Source organism: Pinus tabuliformis, chromosome 5_2 (assembly GCF_031772625.1).
Source record: "Pinus tabuliformis cultivar Carrire ecotype Pingquan chromosome 5_2, CPIR1, whole genome shotgun sequence".
Taxonomy (NCBI): Eukaryota; Viridiplantae; Streptophyta; class Pinopsida; order Pinales; family Pinaceae; genus Pinus; species Pinus tabuliformis.
In genome coordinates this window covers 775,933,654-775,958,147 of record NC_142306.1, presented here as the reverse complement: position 1 = coordinate 775,958,147, position 24,494 = coordinate 775,933,654, and positions in this window count along the sequence as shown.

The window sequence follows — 24,494 nt, the reverse complement described above, 5'->3', positions numbered from 1 at the left end:
TTCAAGTTGCACTACCACTTGGTTATATCCTGAAAAGCCATCCATCATTGACATCCTAGTAGAGCCAAGTACCTTCTGTAAAATGTGGTCCATTTTAGGAAATGGGTAGTTTTCCTTCAAAGAAGCTTTGTTCAGGTTCCTGAAGTCCACACACAACCTGATTTCTCCACTCTTCTTCCTCACATGAACTAAATTTTCAACCCATTCTAAGTAACTTAGGGGAACAATGATCTTAGCTTGAGGCAACTTCTTTACTTCCTTCTTGATGGATGAGAGGAGCAGTGGATTGATCTGCCTGAGTTTTTTCTTATAGGGCTTATCATCATTCTTTAGGGGAATCTTATGTTGCATAATAATTACATCAAAGGTTTTCAAGTGATCATCAGACAAAGAAAAAACATATTTATAATATTTAAGGAGATTTAAGTACCTTTGTTTATAGTGATGGGGGATCTTGGTTGATAACTTGATCAATCATGGTTCATCCTCTAATATTATATTGCAGTCCTTCATGTGTTCCTCAGATCCCTGTTTAGCAAGCTTTGAGGCTACGTTGTTTGGTTTGAATATCCTTTCCAAAGGAACTAGACCTCGTGGAATGGTGTTTCCCTTCAACTCCAAAACCTCTTGCCCATCAATTCTTTCCTCCCATGTAGTTGGCTTCTCTTCTATTATTTCTTCCTCTTCACGATCAATCATAGAGTTTGAGAATTACCTGATGACCTCCATGAAATGCTTAATATGCTCAACATCCTCAAATACTTGTCAGTGTTTCACATTGTCCGACACTAAGGGTCTATATATGACTTCAATTTCATATCTGAGAAGAGGATTCTGTGGCAGCTTGAAGTTGCTGGAAGCAATAGCTTAAGAATCATCTATTCGATTTCCTTCTCTTGGCAGGAATTGTATATTGAAAGCTAAAAAGACATTGTCGATCAAGTCCTAAACCTTATTTTTAGTAGGCCCTTAGCTGGGGGTGTTTGGTTTGGCATTGGTCTTTGATCTTCTTTACTATCACTTCAGAATCTCCAAATACTGCCAAGCAGCCAATATTTAGATTCTTTTCTTCTTGTAGGCCCAGTGGAAGTGCCTCATACTGTGCCACATTGTTGGTGGCATCAAAATCTAATTTGAAAGATAGAGGAATTAAGTTATCTTCTGGAGATATCAACAATACTCTTGCTCCATTTCCTTCTTTTGAATTTTCCCCATCAAAATATAGCTTCCACACCTTGCTACATTCTTTGAGTTTCCTATCCAATTGGACTACAGGCTGTATCTGTGTTTCTTCTAGGATGAATTCATCTTCTTCTAGCATGAAGTAAGATATGTATGTTTCTATTGTATACACATGAGCATTGTCTAAACAATCAACTCTGGTGACTATTTTGATGAATCTGAACTCCCTGTACAACCTCCTTTCCTCCCCACCAAAGATAGGAATGGTAGAATAAGTCATATCCAACTTGATGGACTGTCAAATATTAGATCCCCAAGACCTGGACAGAAGCATACCAAACCTTGTTGGGATGATAGCAACTACAATATCCATTACCATGCTTTTTGCTGGAATCTAGGCCAAATTAACCACCATGTCCTTGATCATCCGTCACCTAGTACCTGCCGCTCTTAGAGTCAAAGGAATAGAGATCCTTATAAGGCATGTTTATCTCTAGAACTAGCTTCTCCATTATGGATAATGGCATCAAATTATGAGAATCTCTGACATCTAACATGAAAATGTGAAACAGGAGGTCGTGTACTACCAGAGTTACATAGAAAGGTGGGGTGGAAGGGTCTTGATCCTCAACATGAGGTCCAAAGACTACCATAGGCCTTTCTTCCTGCAAGTTTAGGCTATCAAGAGGCTGAATTGAACTGGAAGGAAACATAAACTGAGAGACTTGGGCCTTGTAAGTGGGTTGCTGCAAGAGCTCGGACAATGGGACTAGTATCTTGACTTTTTCAAGCTCTTTATAGAGGGTAAAGAGTGTATGACCTTTTTTCTCCAGTGATAGTTTCTATAGACTCTTTTTCTTTTTCATGCATAGGTTTAGTGGTGGGAGGTGACTTACCTCTTTTAATAACTTCAAGTTGATGGTTGTTTTGTTTGGAGGACTCTTTTTTCCTTGAGATAATTGGGTCTACATGTCCCTTCCCCTGATCAACAGACTTAGGCGGCTCCTAGGAGGAAGTACCTTTTTTCTAATATGGTGATCTCAATATCTTTTTGGATGATTGGAGATCGTACTTCTTATGTAGCTGAGCTTGCATGAAGTCAATGAACTACTTACAGTAGCCATCGATATCATCACCATTCAATGTGGCCTCTAGTTCCTCCTCATATTCATATGCCTTGAGTTATTGTCCCTGCTCTAAGAAAGAGGAGTACAATTTCCCCTGAAAATTACTTGGTTCTAGTGACAGTTCCTCTAGATTGACTTTTATATACAATGGAGGATGAATATGGTCTTGTTTCTCTTTCCTCTCCCTTTGCATCAGTTGTAGGGGAGGCCTTCTATATTGGGGCTTGTAACCTCGATTGGCAGCTGGGAAGTTCTCTCTCTTAAGGCTTTTATTCTCCAGCACCATATTTTTCTGTTTATTAGATAATATTTTTGTCAATTTATCTATTTCTTCTATCTTCTGATCTTGAAATTCTCTTCCACTTGTGGAAGCTACCTCCTCTTTTCCCTTTTTCTTCTCTCCAATTTGGTTCTTCTTCTTGACTTCCCTGTGGAGATATAGTTTGCCCCTACTTCCAGGACATCGGTTTGGATTTGATATAAGGTCAGAGACCTCCTTTCTCTAAGAGTAAAAATAGAATCTAAATCAAATGCCCCATCAAAAACCACTCGAGTAGCAACCAGTGGAGGTTTTATTTCAGTAGGTAGATTATTTTATAGCTTATTAAGTCTCTTAATGAAGTCTGAGACGTCCTCACTAGATTTCTTCTTGATAGCATTGAACTCAGTGAGGATGTACCCATGGTCTCTCTTCTTACCCCATCTTTGCAAAAGGAATTCTCCATTTCTTCCCAAGTGTTTATGGAAACATTTGACAGGGACTTGAACCATTTCCTAACCTCCCCATCTAGAGATTGGAAAAAAAACCTCAACACTACATCCTGATGTTCAACATTTTGACTCTCTCCAAAGGCACATAAAATTTCTGTGTCTTTGTGTTGTTACATCAAATTCCTCATTATACCTCGACAGGAGCTTGAGCTTGTCCTTAGGCATGGCATGTGGAGGTTGAGGCAGGTTTAAGGGAGCATACTTGTCTAGCAAGAAGCCTGGGACAACAATTTGGATAAGGGATGCTTGAATTCCTGGAAGAGCTTGAGGTAGTACCAATGGTATGACAACTAACTAACAATTGAATAAGGGACTGTTCACATTGTGGGTAGGGTTTCCTTGGGGTTTATTTTTTATCTACTCAACTTTCTCTTTGTCCTCTAGGGAGGCTACACTAAGGGGTGGAACACTTTCAGGAAGATATACTAGAGATCTATGAGAATATTCAGAAAAATGAATTGCAACCTTTTTTGAACTGCATAACGATTTTTGTTGAGAGGGATTTGCACCGGTATGGGGCCTTTTAGGAGCCATAATGAGAAATAAAAATACAGATAGTGGAGTCGCTAAGGTGAGAACTCTTCAACCCACACTTCCCTCACTCACCTAACAAGGGGAATGTAATGATTTTTTGTACCTAGGGGAAAGTATTTCACAATTCCTTCCCTGACAACTGCGCCAAAAATATGTTGTGGCTAATTATAACACTTGTAGAAAAAATGCTTCAGGGGATATAGACATCCTCCTAGAGACATCCTCTGGGTTGATTGTAGACTAGTGCGTAGGAAATATTAGACAGAGTGTTAGACATATTTGTAGAAACGACTTGGAACACTTTTGTTTGTCACATAAATTCAAATGGGTTTGATTCAGAATCATTCATAAAGATACCAAATAGAAAGTAGTTGATACACAGGAGTACTTAGGAAATAATATTTGATTTAAGGTGGCCAAATAAGACCCAGAGCTTGCAGTGATTTAGTTGTTAAAACATATGTAATGGGGGAGGATAGCAGGGAAGGAATCCATCATATATAGCTTAGACACAAGAATCATATATATCAAGACTCAGAGAGAAAAGAGAGAGAGGGGACATTGTGAAATGATGGGAAGCATTGAGCATTTTTTAAAGACTCTATTTCCACTTTGAAATAGGCAGTAACCATCAATGCTTTGATTTAAATAAATCTGTGTCTAGAGGGAAATACAACTAGCTACTACTATAACATACAATCTGTGAAGAATTATAAACATATATGAAAGACAGAGGGAAAATAGCATATTGCAATCCAAATCCATTAGAATCACCATAAAATTTGTATCAATCTCTTTAGGAAAACCAAAACACAACAAGTTTCAAGTAGGCATTTATGAAAATAGGAAAGGTCCTGTATAAGAGTAGTATTTCCCAAATTTCTAAGCCTTTCTTAAGTGTTACTTCTCTCTATTTATAAGGAGATGGGAGCTTTGAGCAACAGTTACAATAATTATCTCAGCCAAGATGCAGCTCTCTGAACGATTAATTGCCTCAACATGGGATGGCTCTGTTACCAAAAAATGATTACAATAGATTTGATCATTTCATTAAATTGTGACAAAGTACATAATAATATAACAAGGGAAAAAATAGATGAAATCTACGACAAAATATCTCCATTCCCATCCTTGTGATCGCCTTTTATCAACCCACTCCTTGGTCATGATCTTCCTCCTCTAGTACTTAGCTGGTTCTCATTGCTTTCGCCTTTACTTCTTGAATCGCTCATCCTCTAGAGTTAGGAGTGATCAATTATCAATTTCATGCCATGGTGCAAAAATAGAGGTCATTTAGGTGGTACTTCATCTCCCCACTGCATGGAGATCCATACTGAGTCATTAAATCATCCTGAGCCCCCTCACTTTCATTTACTCACTACAGATGTGCCCAAGGTGCAGTCAAATTCATTCCCCCTGACAGTGTTGACCCTGGTTTCTTGTTACAAGGGGTTCCACAGGGTTAACCCATGCCAACTCTGAACTACTCCATGTCTTCTTTTAATGCCATCGCTGCTAACCCATCCATCCCTTCAGAATCCCTGTATGATGCTATGAGAGACATAAATGCCTTATAAAATAGCCATAGCTTAATATCTGGGACTTTTCCAGTATGGATTCTTCACACTAAAAACTTTGCAAGACAGTCGAGATCTAGAATTTGGGGCCCTCTTTGTTTAGCCCCTTTCTGTTATTCCCTTCCTATGACCAGGGGCTATGACCAGGTGCTTAGCCCTAAGGCTCTAGAGCCTTTAGATTCCTGTCTAGGGGTCCCTTTCCCTTTATAAATTTCTCTGTGTCCCTTTCCTTTTGGTTCCTCTAGACCGCGGGCCAGCCAAATATTGGAGCTTGGTATACTAGTGATTTCTTATCCTTGCCTTGTGTTTTACCCTTTAGAACTTGCGATGACCGATTGCCGATGACCTATAGCTGCTCAGCACTTGGTTCCTTAGCTCCACCTGCAACCAAAGATAAACTCTCATATCAAAACCCTCCGATCGAAGTTTTTCAATCGAAGATTTCCTTTTGATGCACAACACGCTGCGAGCGACGATCCCCGATCTTTGATGTGTGAGTCATTACTCCCATGTGGTGCTTCCTGATTGGTGACACGTGTCACCCATATACGCCCCCATAGGACCTTGAAAATGTCAGATCTTCATGCCACGTGTCCACCGTAATATCATGTCAATATGACATTAACTGCCATGTGGTCCTTATCAGAATCAATCTTATTGGGCCACGCATCCAGTTGGAGGAGAGAGGAAAAACCCCCTCTGATCTTGGATTTCGCTGATTTCTTTTGTTACATTTTTCGAGGCATTCCCAGTGATTTGAATTGTCGGAGCTCTTTTTCCTGCAATTTCCTTATAGTGGTCATTTAAAGGTCGCTAATTTCTGACTTGCGATTGGACTAAATTCATGGGATCGCCGATTTGCGATGCTGCTTGATCCTCCGATTTTTGATTTGCGATATCGATGATCATTGATCATTGACTCGCTTTTCCCCGCTACTAGTCCCTTGATATTTGCGGTTGTTGATATTCCATGTCGCTAGAACCTCTGGGATGCATGCTACCTATTTCCATGATCGTCGATCTTCGATATCGGACTTCTGCTTCCCTCTTTCCAAAGGCGACAAAACCCCCAACTTACATAGGCCATATCTTCTACTCCACGTGTTCTTTTTTGGACTTCCATATACCATTGGAAATCTAGTTTTAGGAACTATCCAATGGAAGGGGGCTGATTTATCTTTGAGCACTCCTACAGGTTGGAAGATGGCTGCAAACATTTCTACCCTATTGCACCTCTTAAATAGCTGAAGACAAATTTTTTAGAGGGTGACAATAGTTTGAATGATGGATTAAAAGTGGACATGGAAGGTTTGAGGGACGGTTTGACAAAGTTGCAACAAGAGATGCTTTCTAATAGTGAAAAGGTATTAGATGAAAGTCATGATGAGAAAAAAAGGAATGTTAATCACGATTTCAAAGACTCTAAATTTGGATTGAAGACCCACCATATGCCAAATATCGATATGAGAAAGTTTGATGGAAAGGATCTAGTAACATGGATACTACAAATGGAGCTATATTTTGATCTCCATAATGTGCTACACACATAAAAGGTACACATTGCAACTTTATATTTAGAACCCAATCAATTTGTATGGTATCGATGGCTTTGTTCTTGTAAACCACTTGTAATTTGGTTGATTTTTAAAGAGGAAATGATAGCACATTATGAGGATACAAAGAGAAACACATTCTTTGGCCAAATAATAAATCTCAAACAAAAGGGTTCAATGGAAGAGCACATTGAGGACTTCTAAAAATTGAATATCAGGCTAAATGATATTCCAGAGGAGCATAGAATGGATGTCTTCATAGGGACATTAATGGATAACATCCAACATGAGCGTTTGGGAACCTAATTCATTGGAGAAGGCATTCAGGGTGGCAAGGAAAATTGAAAGCAAAATTATGGCAACAAGGAAGTATACCATTGATAACTATAAAGATGGAAGTGTTATTACTCTTAGCCTTCCACAACCTACAAGGTTAACACCACAACAATTGGAAAAAAAGGAGAAAATGGCTTTGTTACAGTTGTGATAGGAAATACACTAAAGGTCATAAATGTGATGACAAGAAATTATTTTACATAGATTGTGAAGAGGAGGAATAAAAGGAACAAGAAACTTCAAAAGAAGAGGATGTATACCAAGAACCAACCCTAGAGAAAGAATAAATGAACACGACCATATCTTGTAATGCATTGGTAGGAATTACCACTCCCCAATATCTCAATATAGAAGGACATATCAAGAATAAAAAGGTAATAATGATGATGGATTTAGGTAGTATGCATAATTTTATTCATTGTAAGATAGCCATGTAATTGAATTGCTTCCTATATCCAACACTAGAGTGTCAAGTGATGGTTGCAAATGGAGGAATTATATATTACTCTGGAAAGTGCCATAATATCAAGATAACCATGGGGGGAATGTGTATTTAATAGTCTAATGATTTCCATTCCAATGGGTGGTGTTTATGTTGTACTAGGAGTCCAATGGTTACAATCTTTGGGGAAAATAAAATTTAATTTTCAAGATATTTTCTTGATTTTTTTTGGGAAGGAAAGGAAGTTGAATTAAGGGGTATCATCGGGAAACCAGGAAAGAAAATAAAATATAATGGCATGACAAAACTTATAAATAAAGAACAACGAGGGGTAATTTCACAATTATGCTCACCCGAGGTTTAAACATTGAAACCATCTATTTCTTAATATCTCCAAAAAGTCTTAGACAATTATTCCAAGGTATTTGAGACTCCCAAAGGCCTATCACCTATTCGTGATCATGATCATGATACTTATTTGATTCCAGGAAGTTTTCCTCCAAATATTAGGCCTTACATATATCCTTATGCCCAAAAGCGTGAAATTGAACGTATGGTTGCAGAAATGCTAGAGGTCGGTATAATTCAACCTATTCAAACTTTTTTCTTTGCTCCAGTAGTATTAGTGCACAAGAAGGAAGGATCATGGTGTATGTCTTTGGATTATAGGGAACTCAACGAGCTCACTATTAAAGATAAATTTCCCATTCTTGTCATTGATGAATTGTTGGATGAATTACATGGAGCTATTTACTTCACCAAGTTCGATTTTTTTTAGGATATCATCAAATTAGAATGAAGTCTAAAGTAATTTTGAAAAAACTTGAAGGCCATTATGATTTTTTGGTCATGCCTTTTGGCCTTACTAATGCATGTTCCAAATTTCAATGTTTGATGAACTCCATTTTCAAACCTTTTCTTAGAAATTTTGTGTTAGTATTTTTTAATGATATACTAATCTACATCAAGTCTTGGAAGGATCATGTTCAAGATGTTGATAGGGTGCTCAAAGTATTGGAGGAGAAACAATTATATGCAAAAATCTCCAAATTTTTCTTCAGATTACAAGAGGTGGAATATTCAGGTCATATTGTGTCTCATGAGGGTGTTAAAGTAGACCCTAACAAAATTAAAGCCATTAAGGAATGGAAAATCCCCACAACCGTAAAACATCTTCAAGGATTTCTCAGGTTGATAGGGTGTTATCACAAGTTTGTTAAGAAGTATGGGAGAATAACATCGCCTCTAACAACATTACTAAAGAATGATCCATTTTCGAGGACTCCAGAAGCAACTAAGTTCTTTGAACATCTTAAAGAGGTAATGTGCCAAGCATCAACCTTAGCTACAACAAACTTCACAAAAACATTTATTGGGGAATGTGATGCCTTAGGAAATGGAATTGGTGTCATTTTAATGTAAGAAGGAAGACACATTTCTTTTGAAAGTAATTCAATCAAGGGAAATTAGGGAAATTATTTACACAAACCTATTTATGAGAAGGAAATGTTGGGAATACTACATGCACTATAGAAATGACGACCTTACCTAATGGGAAGACACTTTGAGATAAAAGAAAATGATCACGATAGTCTTAAATAATTTTTATAAAAAAATATTATCTTTAGAAGAGAAACAAAAATGGGTCACAAAGATATTAGGTTATGAATTTGAAATCATCTACAAAAAAGGGAAGCAAAATGTTGTTGCAAGTGCACTCTTGTGAAAGGATGAGAATGTGGAAGCATTGCTCTATGCCATTTATACTATACATCCTGAATGGATAACTGATGCAAGGGATGGAGAGATGATGAAGAGGTGTGGACACTCATTCAAAAGTTGCAGCGAGATCCCGGTATGTTTGATACATTTCTCTGGAAAAATGATTCGTTATGGGAGAAAGATCTCTTATATCTTTGTAAGAATTCACAACTCAAACAAAATATTCTTATGGAATTGCACATCTACCCCTAAGGAGGGCATTTGAGATTTTTAAAAACTTACCATAGGGTCAAGAAGGATTTTTTTTGGGATGGCCTTAAATTTGATATTTAGAAGTTTGTGGCAAAATGTTTGCTTTGCCAACAAAATAAAGTTGAGACAATTAATACCCCAGGTCTATTATAACCTGTAACCATTCCACGTCGGCATTGGGAGGAGGTCTCAATGGATTTTATCACAGGTTTACCAAGTCTAAGGAAAGAGTGTCATCATGGTGGTAGTTGATAGACTTACCAAGTATGCACACTTTTTTGCATTATCTCATTCTTTTAAAGATGGTACAATTGCTACTGCATTTATCAACACAATTAAAAATCTACATGGAATCCTAAAGATTATTATAAGTGATAAAGATCCCATTTTCACTGGAATTGTTTGGGTGAAATTATTTTCTTGTCTTCATACTGAATTAGCTCATAGTTCATCTTATCATCCACAATATGATGGGAAAAATGAGATAGTGAACAAATGTTTGGAAGGATATCTTCATTTATTTGTATATGATAAACAAACACAATGGATCAAGTGGTTACCTCTGGCTGAATGGCGGTATAACACTTCATTCCATACTGTAGCAAAAATGACCCTATTTATGGCACTTTATGGATATCATTCACCATCCACCACTTCATCTTTAAGAGAAAATTCTAAGGTTGAAGCATTGGAATATAACATAGAGTATCAACAACAAGTTCTCCAACTCTTAAAGGATAACCTCAGTCTGTCGCATAATCGAATGAAACAACAGGCAAATCAACATTACAGTTAAATAAGTTTTGATGTAGGTGACTAGATATTTTTACGGCTACAAAAATATAAAAAAATTTCCCTCTTTTTTTTTGTGTAAGTAAGCTTTATATTAACAAAAATATAGTACAAAATTCTGCAGAAGCAGATTACTGGCCGCTGAACTGCAGGCCTTGCCCCATGATATCAGAAGAGTCTAAAATGACAGAGGACTGGAAAAAACTATATAACTGAAGACTGAGAGCATGCACACCACGCAGGGCGGCAGTAAGCACGAGTGGACAGTAGACAAAGACAAAAGAAACCTGGAACGAAGACATAGAACCCGCCGAGAAGAGAAGAGCAGGGGAGGCCAGAAGGACTGCCGAATCAGAGGCGTTTGAACATTTCCAGAACCGGGTTGGGTTTTGCCATGTAGCTTTGCCCAGGCCTGGAAGAGGCACCCTGCTGGTCACCTGAAGGTTCAGTCTTCTGCTCGTCGGCTGGCTTGTTGTCTTTCCCAATGAATTGCTGCAGAATCTTGATCAGCACAGTGAGTTTCTTCGTCATGGTGTCGACTTGTTGTTGGATTGCACTCAGTTTGAACTCGCTGCTTTCCACCACTGCCATGTGATCATGCGCAATAGTTTCAGCAAACTGCTTGAGTTTACGCAGCTGATCCGCGTGCTCCCCCTGGACGTCCATGGCTTTGGCAAGGAGGGTCTTCATTCGCCAAGCTTCTGCCTGAGTTCTTACGAACTGAGTGGCCCGGGTGCTGGGAGTTCCCGGGTCCTGGATCCAGTCGACCTCGTTTTCGATTTGCTGATCAGAGAGTTTGATTTCCTCATCCTTGACCGTGGCCTCTAAATCAATAATTCTGCGCTTGTTTCGCTGCGAGGTTCGCCTCTCGAACATCTCCCTGGCCTGCTGCAAATCTTTGTTGGCAGATTGATTGCGGCTAGTCTCCCCAGCCATAGTGCTGCTTTCTTGCCTAGCAGAATCTCGATCGTTAATTGCAGAAAGAGGAGGGACGAGAATGCTATCCACAGAAACAATGTCTGTCGTTGGGTAATTGAGAGTGATTATATAATCAAAATCGGGGAGGTTTCCGGCGAGTGATCGGATAAATTTGTGCAACTTGCACGTCTGATCACCATTATTGCGACGTGAAGGATTTTTGTTTGGGATTTGGGATAATTGAGCCCTCCTACGGTCGCCGCGCCCTGCATGCCCCAAAATGTGCCATGTGTCCCTGTTCGTTGTAATGATTCGGCGGCTCATATCACCCCAGATTATGGCCCTGCCCAAATCTTTGTCACCTGCTGCTTTCATGGTTGCCCTCATCCTGTATGTCCTTCGCATGCTGCTTGGAATAAATGGTATACGCCTAGTCAGCCTGTTCATGCCATTATGGAGAAGGTCTATTCGACCCTCCGGACGGGCTCCACTGTCGTCACCATATCCAATTGTGAGAGCTGGATGCACTTGCTCTTTAACTGCGGGTTGTCGACCTGCTGCCAACAGCTGTCCCATATTTCGTTGGGGTGTTCAATCCCATGATTAGCCAAGTGGTCAGCGACCGCATTGGCATTACGCCTTACTGCATGAAAGATGAGTCCTTTCATTGCCCCGATCATTTTGGCAATGTTGTCTGTGACTTTGGACAGTCGCCAATGTTTGGTTACTTTGCTAGCCGGCGTTCCTCCCTGGATTCTCCTGGCTACATTAATGGCCACCTCTGAGTCTCCTTCAATTACTGCCTTGCCTGTTTGATTAGTTTGGAGGATCCTCAACCCTTTTTCCAGCGCTGCAAACTCCATTTCATTATTGGTGCCTTCCCCCAGAGCTTTGCTGTAAATGTAGAGTATGTCTCCTTCATGATTTCTGATGACTCCTCCAATCCCTGCTTGGCCGGGATTGCCTCTCGAGGCACCGTCAAAGTTTAGTTTTAAAAACCCTTCCGGTGGTGGCCTCCAGCTCTTTGGTTCTGTGTTGAAGTGTTGCTGTTGTCCGGATGAACCCGGTTGAGGAGCATTGAGCAGGTTGAAGGCTTCCAGTATTCGTTGGTCCTCGGCCGAAGGATGATTGTCAGGATCTGCCTTGCATTTCACTAGGATTAGTTGGCGCATGTTTTGGATTAAGATGCTATGCAGGTATTCTATGCTTCTATGCTCATCCTGAAAAATTCTGCGATTTCTTTCTTTCCAGAGGGTCCAAGTGATGAAGCCTGGTAGAATTTTCCATATGTTGTTGATTCTTGTGTTGTTGGAGTAATTGGTAGGCCAGTGCATGATGGTATTGTGTATGGATTCCCTGTCTCTGTTTGTTTGCTTCAATGTAGTTTCCATTCTTTGCCATAATTGATCGGCCCAGTTGCAGGAGTTGAAAAGGTGGTTCATGGTTTCTTCTGCCTGTTTGCACATGGGGCAAATGGAGGGGCCTTCGAAACCTTTTCTGCGCAAGTTCTCCCACGTGAGGGTTTTCCTGCTCATGAGGAGCCATAAGAAGGTTTTTATTTTAGGCCAAAATGTGGCGTCCCAAACCTTGCTGCTCCACTGAGTCGCCTCCAGTTGCTCCGAGAGTTCAAGTTGCTCTCTGGCTTCTTTGAGAGTGAAGTTCCCGCTGCCTTTCATACCCCATCTCAGGATGTCGTTTTCTGTGGTCTTCCTGATAGTGCGGTTATTTAGGCCTTTCAGGAGGTTTTTTGTGCTGTTATTTTCTTCAATTGGGTTCTCCTCATCCTGGACAGCCCATTCCCTCCATTCCTGGTCGCAGCTGTTAGGGTTCCAGTAGTGGTGGACTGTGAATTTTCCCCTGTTCTGGCAATCTGTTTTGAACTCTTCTAGCTCTGGTTGTTCCAGTTTTGGAAGCTGCTGCCAAGCATCTTCCCAAAAGAGGGCAGTTTCTCCGTTGCGGATCTCCCAAAAGCTATGGTCCTGAATTAAGTTGCGGTTTCTTCTGGCTAAGTTCCATATTGGAGAGCCCTCCGGAGTTTCTTGTATCCTGATTAGGTCCTGATTGTTGTAGTGGGGAGTGTATTTCTCCTTCCAGTGTCTGGCCCATGGTAGGTTGATTTCCTTCAGCCAACGCCACCATAACTTGGCTCCACATGTCTTGTTGACGATATGGGGGTCAATTAAGTTTAAACCTCCAGCTGCTTTCGAGGTGCAAAGCTTGCTCCAGGCCACTAGTGCCCATTTTCTTTTTTCCGCATTACCACTCCATAGAAAGGATCGTTGGATGTTTCTAATCTTCTGCATGATGCCGCTAGGGGCCGGCATGATGGAAAGCAAATACTGCGGAATGGCCTGCAGAACAGCTTTGGTTAGGACAAGTCTCCCTGCTAGGTTAAGCGCCCTGTGAGTCCAATGCTTGCATTTTTTCTCCAGTTTTGCTAAGATGTTTTCCCAGTGAATTTTTTGCCAAGGCTTGGTGGTGAGAGGGGCTCCCAGATACTTAGAAGGGAGAGAGCTTTTTCGAAACCCCAAGATATTGGAAAGATGGATCTGGATGGCAGGATGAGTGTTGAAGAAGAATATAGTCGATTTGGCCTGGTTTATCTCCATACCTGAAGCTTTACTAAAGAGATGGAGGATACTTTTGAAGGCCGTAGCCTCTTTGACAGTAGGAGAGCCATGTAACATTGTGTCGTCAACAAATTGCTGGTGCGTAGTGGCAGGAATGGAGGGGAAAGGGCGTAGGCCAGAAAGCTTTCTCTCCTTTCTTGCTTTGTGAATGAGCCTACTGAGCCCTTCCATGAGGATTACAAAAAGGAAGGGGGAGAGAGGGTCTCCTTGACGAATACCACGGGAGGGGGAGAATGGAGCAGAGGGGGATCCGTTTACTAGGATGGAAAAGTTGGAAGACTTGATTAGAGCGAGGATCCATTTGATCCATTGCGAGTCAAAGCCGAAGGCCTTTAGAATGGCCTCCAAGTAATTCCAGTTTACTTTGTCAAATGCTTTTGAGAGGTCTAGTTGCATTAGCATACCTGGAAGTTTCCTTGTCTGCAGGGTGTGAATCATCTCCTGAGCTAAGAGGATATTGTCTAGAATCTGCCTGCCTTCCACATACCCTGATTGTTCTTCTGAGATAAGGTTAGGAAGAACAGGCTTAAGTCTATTTGCAATGACTTTAGAAATGATTTTGTATATCACATTGCAGAGGGCTATAGGCCGAAACTTGTTAGGGGAATTGGCTTCTTCTTCCTTGGGGATAAGCGCTATGAAAGTGGCGTTCAGGGATTTGAGAATAGAACCTGAGCGTCTTGAGTCTTCGACAATTTCCCAAACCTCTGTTTTGATGGTTGACCAGCAAGCTTTGTAGAAGTTGATTGTAAAGCCATCCGGTCCCGGTGCTTTATCCATTGGCATGCTTTTGACCGCTTCCTCCACTTCCTCCATTGAAACTTTTCTGAGCAGTGCAGAGTTTTGCTCTGAGGTTATGGTGCGTGGTATTGCTTTAGTTAGTTCCTCTATGGCCTCGGATCTATCTTCTTGCGTTTCCTTAGCTATGTGCTGAAAGTGCCTAGTGAGCAGCGTTGATATGTCCTTGTGGTTTTGAAGGATTTCCCCTGTTTCATTTTTGAGCCTAAGGATTTTGTTTGCTCCCCTGTAGTCCATAGTTGATCTGTGGAAGAATTTTGTATTTTTCTCTCCCTCCTTCAGCCAATGGATCCTTGATTTTTGTTTCCACAAAGTTTCTTCCTGTTGGCAGCGAAGTTGCCATTGCTGCATCAGAACCTTCTCCTATTCTTTTGAGTCTTCTTTGTAGGTCCCGGAAGCCCATTCTGTATGAATTTGATTTAACTTTCCTTCAATAATGTTCTTTTCCTGGAAGATGTTTCCAAACTTTTCAGTGTTCCATTCTTTGATTCTGTGTTTGATGTGTTTTAGCTTGCTTTGAAACTTGAACATTTTGGTACCTGTTAGATCCAATGGTTCGTGCCACCATTCCTTCAGCAGATTTGGGAAGTCGGGATGAGTTAACCAAAACTTTTCAAATCGGAATGGCTTGTTTCTGGGGGTGCCAAGAATGGCTGCTTCCAAAGCTATGGGCCAGTGATCCGATCCTCCACTGGGGAGGATATCAGAATCCACAGTGGCTCCTCCGAGTAGGATACTTTCCGAAATCAGAAATCGATCCAGCCGGGAGGCGATCCTATTGTCTCCTCCTCTTCTATTGTTCCATGTGTAGGAACCATTTTTGGGGAGGATGTCTACGAGCTTTGCAGCTTCTATAAAATCAACAAATAGCTCTGAATCTTTGTTGAGCTTTCTGAGACCTCCCTTCTTCTCCAGCAGGGATGTTATCATGTTAAAGTCTCCCCCCATGATGATCTTAGAGGTGGGGTATCTTAACTTTAAATTCATAAGAGAATTAAGAAAAGAAAATTTGTCCTCTAGTCTTTGCGGGCCATAGACATTAATGCATAGGTAGGTATCAGAGTTACCTGTTATTTGAACTTCAGTGGCAATAAACGAGCGTGCAGCCTCCATTGAGATGATGTTTATTGCTCGGGTGTCCCAAAATGTAGCTATGCCTCCTTCCCATCCGTGACTGGCTACCTCTATATATTTGATTGGTTTACCAAGTCTCTTGCTGATGATCTCTATTTGGTTGGTGGCACATTTGGTCTCCTGGATGAACATGATATCTGGCTTTTCCTGTTGGAACTTTCTCTTGAGTAGTCTCTGCTTAGCTTGGCTGTTTAGCCCTCTTGCATTCCATGAGATGACCTTCATTGGTAACTAAAAGACTCATTGGTAGGTCTGGAAGGCATGAAGAGCCTTCATTTTCCCAGAATTAATCATTAGAACCCCTAGGTCATGCAATACCTCTCCGCTGGTTCTTCTGCCTCTTCTTTTATTTGGCTTTCGGCCTGTAGGGTTGAGAGCTATGAGTTTTGATTGCTTACTTGTACCTTTTGCGATGCCTAATCTTCTGTTTTGCCTTTCGATTTCCACTTTTTGTCTTTCTATGAAGAGATCACTGATTTTCCTGATTTCTTCTTCAGGTATGTTGTCTAGCCCTTGGGTTTTCCAGCTTTTTTCCAGAGCTGGTAGGTTGACTCCTTCTTTTTCTAGGATTGCATTGAGCTCTAGATCCTCGCTTCCCCCATCGCTGGTTAACATATCAGTGTCTTCATCATGTACCTCTTCGTGCTCTTGCATTTGCACTTCTGTTCTGAGTGTATTTTCCTCCCCATCCTGAATAGTATGTTCTGTCTTGTTGTCTGGTGCTTCAATGCGTTTTGTGTCTCTGTTAGTGCCTTCTGAGTCTGTGTCCGTTTCCAGGATGCTGAAGGTGTTAGTGATGATACCATGTCCTGTCTCTGCTCTGTGTGTTCGTTTCCTGTTGGCTCTCTGTCGTAGTTTTGGCCTTGTGAAAGCCTCTTTATTCTTTGTTGCTTGTTCTTGTTTGTGTTCTTCCCCTGTTTTGTTGAGAGGGCACTCTCTGACTAGGTGTCCGTGCTCATGGCACTTTCTGCAACGGAAGGGGATCTGTTCGTAGTCGATGGCCTGATAGTAGTCTTCATCTCTGAATTCCAGCCACAGACCTTCATGCAGGGCCCCCGAGACGTCCATCTCAACACAAATGCGCGCACAGGAGGTATATCTTCGTTGCACTGTGGCTTCAGAAGCCTTGATGAAGGTTCCGAGCCGGTCTCCAATCTGCTTGAGCGTTGCCAGTCCCCAATAGTCTATGGGTAGTGAAAATAGCCTGATCCACACTGGAACTTGTGTGAATGTCTCTTGTTCAGGTACAAAGTTTGCCTTCCATGGCCTCATATAGAGTCCAGCGGAGGCAAAGAAGTAAGGGCCGCCGTCGAAGATTCTGTCCTTGTCTTCTAGGTTTGTGAAGACAACCGTGAAGAAGCCTTTAGCTCCAAGGTGGAGTTTAACGTCCCCTTTTGGCTTCCAGTGCTGTTTTATCCATTGGCAGAGAGTGCGTTCTGTTGGCCATAGTCCCATAAATTTGCAGATAACTGCGTGCTCCATCATGTGGTCTCTATAGGCCTGAATATCTGGATCTGAGAAGACTACTCGGAGGGTTTCCTTTTTCTTTGGTTTGCAAGCCCCTTGAGTTGGCTGTTTGGAGCCGGGGTTGTCTGTCTTTGCTTGCTCCTCTTCCGCTTGTGTTTGCGGCTCTTTACCATTTTCTTTCCCGCCTTCATTGTGGGCTGTTATTGGTACTGTGTTCCTTTGTTCTGCTTCCGGTCTTTTACCCTCTGTCTCCTGTTCATTATTGGCTTTGCCCTTCATCGGGGGGTTTTTTCTTGTCTCTTTCTGCAGCGGCTGTGTCCTTTCTCCTCTGCTGCCGCTGCCATCCTTACGGTCTCCAGAGCCATTGATTTTAAACCCTTCTAACGTTTTCTGCTTTTGCATGACGACCTGCTTGAAGGTTGGGGTCCCAGTGGACCCCTCGTTTACCATTTGTCGGGTCAGTCCTCGACCTCTGTGGAGTAAATCTGCTAATCTGTCCCTTTGTGCTGCTAGAACTGTTGCTGAGGTTACAGGTTAAAAAAAAAAAAAAAATTCCCTCAAGCAAGCTAAGAATGATAATAAATTATCACCCAAGTGCTATGGTCCTTACAAGGTGCTTCAAAAGATTTGTATTATGGCATATAAATTGAAGTTTCCTGCATCTTCTCGAGTACACCTGGTTCTCCATGTTTCATGCTTAAATAAGATTATCGATGCCAAGTTTCCAGTTCAAACAGTATTGCCAAAACTTGATGAATAAGGATAAATCATATTGGATCCAGAAGTAGTCATGGAAATGAGAACCCGATATCTACGTGTTCGATCAATTTCAGATTATCTTGTTAAGTGGAAGAACTTACCTGCTAAAGATTCCACATGGGAGGATGCGAATTTTATATACAAGCATCCATAACTACTCAAGTGTTGAGGACAACACCTTTTTGAAGGAGAGGGTCATGTTAAGTCCCTATAATACTAGTGTAGCCCCCTTATTGTTATTGTTAGTGTAGCCCCCTATTGTTATTTGTGTGCCCATGTAGCCTCCATATTGTTATTTTTGTGCCCCATAGAAGCCCACTATTGTTATTATTAATATGTAGGATCTGATTATATTATGACCGCTTACACTCCTATATATACCAAGGAGGCCTTGTCATTTGTATCATCCAAGAATTATTCATTTATGTAATGTAAAGGAGGTTCCCCCCTCGAAGAGGATAATTTTTAAGTTGTTGATGTATGTTTTCTTCTATTTTGTGAGCTAGTTGTATAACACAATATCACAATGCTTATGTGACTTGTATATTTCGTAAGTCATAAAATCCTTGTTACAAACAAAAAATTTGGATTTTTCTATGAATTTGTGCCATTTTTTAATCAATGCTTATACCTATTACCAAATCCCGATTTTAAATTCAATGCACTTATTTAATTGTATATTACTATAAATATTGGCTTGAATTTATTAGCTTGAACTTTGGAAATTAGGGTCCCTATCAATATCATGATATTACAAAGTATCTCAAGGTACCTAGCTACTATAAGTACAATGTTTGGATGCCAATAATGAAATATGAAATCTGGAAACAACTCTTATCAACCAAGAGCTTGTTTGAAAATTTGACCGAAACATTTTGGCATGGTGAATCATGGAATATTAGATATGAGCAATGAGTAAAAATATTAGCGCACTTGATTATCACTATTATTATGTCCAGGAGACATGAATGAAGGTTGTCATGTACATAAATTTAGATCCAAATGAATTTTATTAGTCGAGAAAATACGAGGCTTTATATTGGACATACATATAAAGGATTTGAATGCCTGGTTTAAATTTACTTAACAAATTTTTTTCTTTTCCTTTTAGCAACACTGAGTGCACTCTCAGCTCTTCTGTTTTCAGTGACCTTGAGATCTCTATGTGATGATGCTTTTGCATTCATAATTTTTGGCATGAAATAATATCTTATTAGTAGTGAGGTTCAGATTCATGGTTTTAAATTTATTGGCTCTATCGTTGATATGGAAATTGGAGGAGAACTTATCCTCTCAATAACTAACCATCCTCTGATGCTTTGTAAGTAAAAAAAATGGGTCTTTAAAGGTAAACATGTTTCACTACCCCTTCAAATGGTGAGTTTAATTTTTCACATGAACTTGAAAACAAACACATTCACATGCAAATCAAAATTACAAACATGGAGAGAAGAAACTAACATTTGATGACGGAGTTCACCCCTCTTGGGCCTACTCCAAATGCTAGAATACTCTATTGATTTTAGTGGAAAATGAGTACATACAAATTGTTGACAGTAGAGTGGCTTGTTTATCCTATAAATAAACATTTTCCTACAAATAATTCTCACTCCAAAAATATGACTCCCTATAGCAAGTCATGAAAATGTCAACATAAAAAGGATTCACACATAAGGTCCTTGTACTCCACCTGAAATCCAAGCACAAAAAACATACAACAATTCGATATTGAAGTAATGAAAAGGGCTTCTTCTCTCATGAACACATAATGAGAAAATACTAAAATGATCTGCTCTATAAAAGTAACGACTACTGCAGATGAAATCAGAAGGCTGGAAAACCTATGACTAGGCTTTCTACATGCTAAAAATGCCTTCACACTGCTTCAATTCTCTGATTATGTCTGGCACTAAGAGATTTGAACCTACAAAAATTACTTCATAAAGTGCTAAAATCAGAAAATTGAGGTTGCCAACAAGTTCAAGGTGCTAAAAAACCCTCGTATAGGCTCTTCTTGAGCTCAAAAAAGTTAAAATTTGAGCAAGTTATGCTTCTACGAGCTAAGGTCTCCTATTTGTCTTGCCATTTGGCCAAACCTCCTAATTGTCCTGAAAATTTTCCCTTTATACAGTCCGTTGAATGACAAATTTTCCTGGGACCATCGTGATTCCTACCACAAAAGGGGTAATTTTTTTCCTCCTTAAATTTCCCAATAACCCCTATGTGTAAAAATAGGGCCACATGGAGCACCCATAAGGCCGTGGGCTAGGGCCAACTATCTACCTTCACTGGCATTGGATACTCTTCCATCGAGTGTGGCCATATTTGGAAATTTGTTCGGGGGTCGTGGCCAACTACCCACCTCCACCACCTAAGCTCCCTTATTGTTCGTCGTCGGTTATGCTCGGGCCACATCACTGGGAGCTAGGCCTTAACTACCACCCCTTAGACTTGGCTTCACATCTAGTTTTGTGGAGTCCCGTAACATAAAGGGCTAGGGCTGAATCCCTACCCTGCTCTAGTACCACCCTTCAACAAGCCTCCGCCAGGGTCATGTGGTCATAATCATGACCAAGGGATGGGGTTAGTCCCCATCCCCTCTGAATTTCCTCCGCCTCCAGTCCTGTGAACGATGTTATGACCAGGGGGCCAGGTACCCAATACGAAAACAATACCACTTTAAATATTACCTGTGACCCTAATGGGTTAATAACGAAAGTGTGGGCGTGTTGGTAAGGCATGGAGTTTGTGTGCGGCAGGTCATGCGATTGAACCATGCCAAGGCCTTTGGGACTAAACATAAAATTTTGACCAATATGGAGGTGCCAAATGGCAGCCTGTGATTGGGCCATGTGGCTTCCATCTATTGGGAAACAAAAACTGCACAAATGAATCAAATGATGCCAATTGATCCCTATATGTAGTGAAACATGGTAGGCCTTGATTGGCCTTCCATATGCCCAATTGCAATGCTGATGTCAGTAGTACGGACTGCCAAGTCAACAACCTAGCTAACTAATTTGCAATGTTTTTTACTATTGGTTGAAATTTTCAGATTGTTATAACTTCTTCATACGACATAAAATTGAAGCGATTCAAGAATCATTAGAATCAAGATGACAAACACTACAACTTGACACTAGTTTCGAGAGATTCTTAGCACTTTAATTTTTGAGCCTATTTTTGATCTCCGGATCATACTTCCCCTCTAGGAACTTTTGGATTATCGGTAAATAAGTGAGGAAAATTCTCATTAACTTTCCCAATCTCAATCCTTTCTGCTCTGTTTAACATGGTGCCTTCAAGCTCCAATAAAGGTACTCCACCTTGCCTCTACATGAATTCCTTATCTTCCCATCAAGAATTGAGCCACACTTTTTCTAAACATGTAGGAGAAAAAAGTTTGGTTGATGGAATCTGAACAATCTCTTTATTTGTCTTAGAAAAACTTCATCTTAAAGTGCCTCTTTGCTAAAGACAAAATTGATCTTCCATGTGGAAATCAAAAGTAGCTCAATTCTTGCCATGCACTGATTCATACTTTGTTTTACTGTCCTCAAGATGCACTTGTACTCTTAACTACACTGGTTGCATTTGTTCAATGAAATACTTGGCTTTGTCCACATAATCATGGTCATCTTCTGCACAATCTTTATCAAATATTAAATTCAAAAACATGCTTCATCTCGAAATGCTTGTATCAGTGAGTGCTTGACACAATTGTAGACATACTAGACGAAATACAAATTCTCATCCCAAAAAGTCCTCAAATAATTGGATTCATCATCAAGCCAAAATAACAGGACATGTCAAAGAAAAGACACTTGTTGCATATAAGTGATTGAACATGACTTCACTTTACAAAGTACCCAAATGGGAATATACAATAAGTATTTACAATTTTACAATGACAGAAAGTTGTAGAACATAGTGTACCATCCTTTTCCTATCCCAAGCTTATGGGTTCTCTTTTTGCACCTACTCTGCTTTGAAGGATTCTTTAGGAACTACATCAATTTCCATGTTTCCACCTTGTTTAAATCACGATTTTTGTTACACCAAAACCCGCAAGTGTTGGTAAACCGATGCACCGCTAGAGTTAATGGATCCTCAAGAGAGAGTTAAGCACATGTCATGAAACACATGTGGAGTGCTCGATTATACAATTCCCAACAATCTCCCCCCAACACGAGCCGGGTGTAATTCCAACTCAAGACCTTTGGCTTTGATACCACTTGTTGGAATCGCAATTGTGGTTACACCAAAACTCGTAGGTGTTAGTAAACAGATGTATCACCGGAGTTAATGAATCCTTAAGAGACAGTTAAGCACATGTCACGAAACACACTGGGAACACTGGGTTATCCAATTCCCAAAACACCTATCATTTTCCTTACAAGGGATCACATGTCTTATTTTTCCTTATTGGGATGAAGTTCTAGATGAAGTTTCCAACACTTTTGAACATGGTGCCCATTCATGTTACAACGGGCACAAAAAATATTTTTCTTACCCATCGACAAGGAAATATTTATAACAGTGAGAGATTCCTCATGCTTTGTTCCAAGGATTTGTTCCATTCTCTTGACCATTGTGATGCAAGTAAATTCTAAGTGTGAACACAAACAATTCCTCTAGCCCAAGAGAGTGGGTCTAGCCACAAATAAATAATCTATGGAAGATCTCCTTAAGATAGAATCAAATAAGAGGGCGTACCCCTTAGTACACTATTCTTCTTGGTGACGATCTTGCTTCCTCACTCCAATTATTTTCCGTTTCCTTCCTTCGAAAACCTGAAACAAGTAAACAACAACAAACAACAAATGTGATAACATACAAATTGCATTCAGCCTACCTAATAGGTCAAGAAACATTAAGCCATAAACATGTGGGATGGCATTTCATGTAGGAAATCAATTGATAGTTGTATCTATATTAGTTCAAGAAGATAATACAACCGATGTCTTGACGTTGTTATTCTTCTCCGACATATCTGGGTTTCCACACACTTCTGCTAGCATCTCATGGATAGCCTCAATAATGGTAGTCTCAAGGCTCTTCCCTTTAGTATTCACACCAAACCAAACTCAGAATTCTCCCTTAAACACAATCTAGAAAGCTACAAACTATGGGTAGCTTGCTGACTACTCCAAAATCAAAACTTCAGCTAGAACTTAATTAGTAGTAAAAGCTAGCTTGCGCTTGGGAAAAAGAGAGGTTTATATAGTTTGGATGGATGGGAGATGGTTCCTCTTCTCATGGGAGAAGGCCTTATCTCTTGGATTTGTTCCATCCAGATAGGGGAAAGGAGCCCAAACTAACTTGCTCAACTCCATCCGGCCTAACCATTTACCATAATTCCATTACGAAGCTTCTAGAGTTGGAAGCTTCGGCTCCATATTTAAAAAACTTTCCAAAAGAGGATTGGCATGACTGAGAAAGGGCTCATTCGATCCGCTCGATGCTAGCGACAATTGTAATCCCTGCCTATCGGCACGAGGAGGACACGGGTCATTAGCGTTGGTCTTGTAAACTGGTATAAACAGAAGATTTCTGGGAAATGATGCAAAAGGGAATTGTTCTGCTCATGAAGAGGGACACAATGGGAGTTTCTTCATTATAGGAAATAATGTTGGTTACACTGTAGAGGTCCTCCAGGATCATGGACAGGGAGTATAGGGACAGTGACAAAATTCTATGTAACATATGCCCCCTAAAGCGTGAAGGTTGAGCTAGAGTGGGGTGAAATGCTTTACAAGTGGAAGTGGGGAACTGGAGTCCATCATCGAAAAACCTGCAAGCAAGCATAGATACATATATATGACTGAAAACTATGAATAATAATACATTAATCGTGGTATGGACACAACCATCTAGAGAATGATCATGTACATGGATCCAAGGCATGGGTGCAACCATCTAGCATAAAGGATCATAATGAAACCGAGGTATGGTCGCAGCCACCCAATAATGAGAAGGATCACATATAATAACTCATGGTATGGTTGGAGCCATCCATCGAAATGTGACATGTATATCATCATGACCATGTCACATCACCTTGCAACTTGGACTTGTGTAATCTTAGCCCAGGGTCTTGCGCTCCAAATGACCCGATCAAAGTACAAATTCTAACATGTGAATGTTGTATTGACGTCAAACATGCTATAAAATCTCTTGATTACTAGTTAATGATGTGAACTGTTAACAAACATGAGAGAAGCCACAAATAATGACAATTTTCCTCAAGTTACGAGCAACACAATTCACGGAATGCAAATAAAAGAACTAAAGTTGAACACTCGTGAAATCACCCGATCAAAATCCAATGATGTGAAGTTGTCATCGATTGCGAAGAACTTGTTGTTATGGCATGCAAGCTCTAAGGTACTAGAAGAGAGTCTCTCAGCCAGGTTCTTGGATAATGAGCTGAAGTCGATAGGAAGTGACTATGTCAAAGGAGGGCCATGATGTATCCCACATCATCAACACATGACAAA